Consider the following 5,840-nt stretch of genomic DNA (forward strand, 5'->3'; position numbering starts at 1 on the left):
GCGGGGGGGGGGGAACAGAAGGTATCTAGACTGATGAGGCCACATTCTATAAAACAAATGATCAAAAAACCTGGGGATATTTTAAGAGATAGCAGAAGGGTTATATCATCATCCTTTAAAAAAGGAACTTCCTGTGAAAGAGGGATTTGATTTGTCTGGCCTGGGAAGAAGTGAGATAAAAGTCAAGGAATTTGGTCAACATAAGGAAAACTTTCTGATAAGCAGACCTATACAATGACCTCCCTCCTGAGGTAGTGAACTGCCCATTACTGTGCATTCCCACTCAAATATAGATTGGGCTGATGCCCTCTTAAGTGAAGTGATTGAGAAAGTTGTCAACTGTCAGAGCTGGGAATCAACCACTCCCACCACCACTTTGACATCAAAGCATCCTTCCAAGGATCCACTGAGGTTGTAAAACCCACAATCCACAGTCTAAGAGTGTGAAGGAAAAACAAAGTTTTCCCTGTCTTCCTGGTTACACTGCAGCTAGATTCCTCTTCTCTTAGCTTGCCTACCTTTGAGGGAGCCCTTGAGCCCTATGTTTACCTCCTTGACCCAGTCTAATTTCCCCATCAAGAGTCCAAGAATCTACTCCCAGCCCTGTCTTTTACACTGTATGGCTGTAATCAAATTATTTTTCTCTGGGTTTCATTTACATCCTGTAAGAAGGAGGAGCTTGGGGATCTAGAGGAGATCTTGGAAGGTCTACACTTTCTCTCCACATGAGGAACCTGAATACCAGATAAGTGAAACCCCCTAACCAGGATCACATAGTTAAGTATTAAGATTCAAACCTAAGACTTCCTGACTCAAAATCCAAGGTTCATGCTACTATGCTGGACTATCCCTTGAAGGTCCTGTAATTACTCTAATGGTTCTGTCTTGGAAATATTAACTTTTTTTTTTCTTTTTACAAGGCATTGGGGTTAAGTGACTTGCTCAATATCAGCTAGGTGATTATTAAGTGTCTGGAGCTGGATTTGAACTTAGGTCCTGCTCACTCCAGGGCCAGTGTTCTATCCATTTCACCACCTAGCTTCCCCCAATCAAGTATTAACTTTTAGTCTGAACTTATTTCTCCTTCTTCATGCATATGTGAAGGGAAATAGCTCAAGGATCCCAGGATATATTTTCTGGCTCTATTGCAGGTTCTATTGATGATTGTGTGCAACAAAGGTGTATCTGCTACTTCAAATCTCACCCCTACCCCCAGTGTTTTACAGTGGGTCCATTGCCCACACTGGTTGCTTAAAGAAAACCACATCTTTTAAGGAAAAGGGGCTTTCTTTGCTCCTAGCCAGGGCTCTGGTTAGATCCTAGCATGGACCTTTGGAGAAGACTGAATGAACCTGAAAGCATCAGGATCAGAGTAATCCTCTGCCTCCCTGGCTTTATCAAAGTTTTTGGGTACTTGACTGGGGACCCCTAGAGAAATAGTGGAGAAAGCTCTGACCTGGGTCTGGTCAAATGCTTAATTTATTGTGTGACATTTGGCAAGTGAAGATTCAATCTTTTCATCTGCAAAATGGAAGTGATAATTATACTATTCACTTCAGGGCTATTGAGCGAGAGGTGCTTTGTATACCTAAAGTGTTAGTGAAATTATAGCCACATGCCTAAGAATTGGGTAGGCTGGTGAGTGTGTTTCAGGGCAAAACTATCTAACTCCTCCTCCTCCTCCCCTTCAAAGGCCTGACTTGAATCCTGGTGTAGCAGTAACCTCACCTCACCTCCTGGTGTACTGGATAAAGTACTGGCCTGAAGTCAGGAGAAACTCAGTTCAAATCTGACCTCAGATACCTAACAGCTGTGTGACCCTGAGCAAGTTACTTAACCTCTGATCGTCTCAATTTCCTCAACTATAAAATAGGGATTTAATAAACAGCACCTACCTCAATAGGGGTAAAATGAGATAATATTGGGGGTGTTAGTTTTTATGAGATAATATTTGTAAAAATTACTTTATCACAGTGTCATTTAGAATATAAACGCTAGAGTATGGGGTATTTAGGGAGAACTGGAATCTCTGGCATCAGGGCTTGCTGAACCCTTTTCAAACTGTCATCCACTTTGGTGTCCACCTGTTGCCCAACTCTCACTGTGGCTCCAGGAATTAGCAGCTTGAGCAGCAGCCACACTTCAGTAAAACCACCTCAGCAGATAGGCTAATCTAAGTTGAGGAGAACCAACAGGCCTCAAATCTGTCTGTGAGTTAGGGAGATGTCTACTCTAAGCATGTGAAGTGACATTCAAGTTCATCCTCATTTTACAACTGAGGAAACTGAGGTTCAAACAGGTGAGGGATTTGCACAATTTCTTACATTGTGAGTCTCCCACCTTTCTCCCTTATTCCTCTAGGATCTGTTCTTTGTCCTCTTTGGGATCTTGGTACCTCAATTCTTAACTTCCTTTCCATCAAACCTGATCTGGCTTCTTTTCCCTGCCTAGCCAACTTGGATCTGTCCTCCCATCTCTGGTTTCCTACTTCAAGATGCTTGCCATGTCCCTAGAATCATCCTCCTTCTGCATCCACTATGCAAGCCCCTTGGGATTGGGTTATCCTTTGTCAAGGAGGATCTTCTGAACTGTGGGAGTAACCTATTAGTCTGTTGAAAGCACTCTGATTTGTTTGCATTTCTTTGTTCATCATGACAAGTGCAGTTTGACCTGAGTTCAAAACTTGATTCTGTCATTCTCTTCATATTTGGCTGTAGGCAAGTAGCTTTCTGTCTCTGGGCATTTGTTTCCTAGGAAGAGTGTTGACCTAGATGACAATTGCTACTTCTCCAGCTCTAAAAACTGATCGATGAATCTGTGATATCATCAATGGAATAACTCCTTCTGATCATGCATGGAATAACCTATTCAAACCTCCACATCCTGTAAGAATTTTATCTCTGCCCTACTGTAAATAGGTCCACTCACTTGAGGGTCTATAGAGCTCCTTGAAAGGGCATCCCTAGATAAATTGCAAAGTATCTGAACATTGTTTATATTTTGATGATTATTTCAAGGTATAGTTGGTTTACTAAGTACTTTATTTTATGCATCTGAAAACATTATTCTGAGGAATTCACAGGCTTCACCAAACTACCTACTGAAAGAACCCATGATTTTAAAAAAATCAAAAACTTCCACATTAGATTTTTTTTTATCATTTCATGGGTACCAATGGCATATACAGGCTGTCCATCCTTCTGTCTTTAGCTCTGACTTTATGACTGACCCAAATCCATCTCCAGACAATGATCTCATTTATACTCACCCTTTGCACTATTCTTCAGAGATATGCTGCCAAGAGCCATAGATCATCTCCTCCCCATGAGGCTTCTTCCTTAGTGGGATGACTCCAGGATCTTGAAAACTATGTTTGTTGAGCACAAGCTCCAGCAAGTTTTCAACCATGTTGGAAAGGCTTGGAGTACAATTCAGATGTCAGTCTGTGTCTCCTCTCTAAGGCTCACCCTAAGTAAACATATAAAGATTATTAGCTAGGAGACAGGGCAAGTGCCATCTTTAGCCATGGCAATCTCAATACAACTCTCAAATCCCATGATCCTAAAAATATCAGTTAGCTAAAGGAATTAAAGGAGTACTCTGGGTGGGGCCACCGCAAGCCTACCCCAGTCATCAGCAGGCTTTCTGATTGGCCGAGAATTTGGAATTTGGAAGAATAGACCAGTGAAGTTGGTCCAGAGGGCATAGATGAGAGAACACCAATTGGGATAGGGTACCTCCGCACCCTTGAGGAAATTGGTGGTTTTCCTTTATGAGGGGGAATCAGAAGTCAGGGAGGACTGAGGTAGGTTTCACTATAGAAACTTAGAAACCTGAAGTCTGTCTTGTCTGGGACTCCATAGATTTATTCATACTTCTAATGATTTTGCCCTGACATTATTTCTTGGGTTTTTTTCCCCCTTATAAATAAGCTCTAGGGGCGCCCTCTTGTGGTCCAGGTTGTGAACAGGAAAGACCTAGAAGGGGGATAAAAGTGAGACTGACTGGGAAGGGAGATGGGGAATTAGGAATAGGGCCGCAGGTCTCTGAGGTCAAGGAGACTAGCAGGCTCAGGGACCAGAAGGGGTCAGGAGTGAAGTGGGCTTCAGGCCTTGGTTGGGAGTCAAGGATCAGCAAAGTTATTATTCGCATAATTGGGGAATACAAGTTGAATTATATTGAATTTTCTTGTGTACACTATTTTCCACTAGACTATAAGCTCCCTGAGGGCAGGGATTCAAGTATAGCTCTCACATATCACAGGCTCTTAATAAATGTCTGTCAAATTGACTTGGATTATTGAAATAAATGGTGATCCAGCTGTAAGCAGAGAAGCTGATTGCTAATCAAGAAGACCCACAGATTGGTAGGAGATGCTTGACAGATCTCACTCTACCTGCTCTCTTCTTTCCCCCGGCCCAGGCTGATCAACAAAACATCAGGTTGCTTGGATCCACTACCGACTGACAACCTATTCCATTCTGTTTTGTTCCAAACTTTCCCTTCTTTTTCATCATCCCCCAACCCCCAGCCCTCATGCTGTGGGTGCAGGTGCAATGCAAATGGGTGCTGGTTTGTGGAGGGGAGGGGTGTCTGTGTCTGTGTCTATGTCTGTCTGTGTGTGTGTGTCTGTCTGTGTGTGACTGTGTGTGTCTATGTCCGTGTCTGTCTGTGTCTGTGTGTGTGTGGCTTTGTTCTCCTGTGTCTCTGTGTCTGTGTCTTGTGTGTCTGTATGTGCATGTATGTGCATGTCTATGTGTCTGTGTGTGTCTGATGCCTGTGTGTGCCTATGTGTGTCTGATGTCTGTATGTGTCTGTGTCTATGTGTGTGTGTCTGTGTCTGTCTGTGTGTGGGTGACTGTGTGTGTCTGTGTCTGCATGTGTCTGTGTGTGCCTGTCTGTGTCTATGTGTGTCTATGTGTCTGTGTGTCTTTGTGTGTTTCTGTGTCTGTGTGTGCATGTCTATGTGTGTCTGTGTATGTCTTATGTCTGTGTGTGCCTATGTGTCTCTGTGTGTCTGATGTGTTTGTCTATCTGTGTGTTTCTGTGTGTCTGTGCCTGTGCTTGTGTGTGTCTGTGTGTGTGAGTCTGTGTCTATTTGTGTGGTTGTGTGTCTGTGTCTGTGTGTGCATTCTATGTGTCTGTGTGTCTATGTGTGTCTGATGTCTGTGTGTCTGTGTGTGTGACTGTGTGTATGTCTGTGTGTGTGGCTGTATGTGTCTGTGTCTGCGTGTCTGTGTGTGTGTCTTGTTTGTATCTGTCTGTGTGTGTCTGTGTGTCTGTGTTTGCATGTGTCTGTGTGTCTATGTGTGTGCCTTTGTGTTTTGTGTGTGTCTGTTTGTATCTGTCTGTGTGTATGGGGGGGGGGGGGGCTGTAAGGGCGAGATCAGAGCCGGGGCCAGCCGTGCGCTCTCTCCAGCCTGGCGTCTTGGGGAGTCCTCCCTCGGGGAGGGTGTGGGCTTTGGGGTTTGCTAGGGGAGGGCTCGCGGTGCGCGCGCGGGCTCCGGGCTGGGCACGCGCACGCTCTGCTCCGGGCTTGTGAGTGTCTGTCTGTCTGTGCATGGGTGTGTGTGTGCATGCATGTGTGAGTGTGCACTCTGTGTGTTGGTGCACGCGCCCGCGCGCAGGAAGCTCGAGACTGGCGCTTGGAACCCGCTCTCTCCGGGCTGTCCCCGGCCCGGGAACCCTGGCCCCCTCAGGTCCCCGGCCCTGACTCCCGGCCCGGCGTCCAGAAGAGGACATAGAGAAAGAGGAGATGCCGGGGGCCGTAAGTAGCGCGGTCCGCGGGGGGAAGGAGGGCAGGGGGCAAGGCGGAGAGTAGGGGGCAGGCAAGGGGGGAG

Source organism: Macrotis lagotis, chromosome 1, assembly GCF_037893015.1.
Source record: "Macrotis lagotis isolate mMagLag1 chromosome 1, bilby.v1.9.chrom.fasta, whole genome shotgun sequence".
Taxonomy (NCBI): Eukaryota; Metazoa; Chordata; class Mammalia; order Peramelemorphia; family Peramelidae; genus Macrotis; species Macrotis lagotis.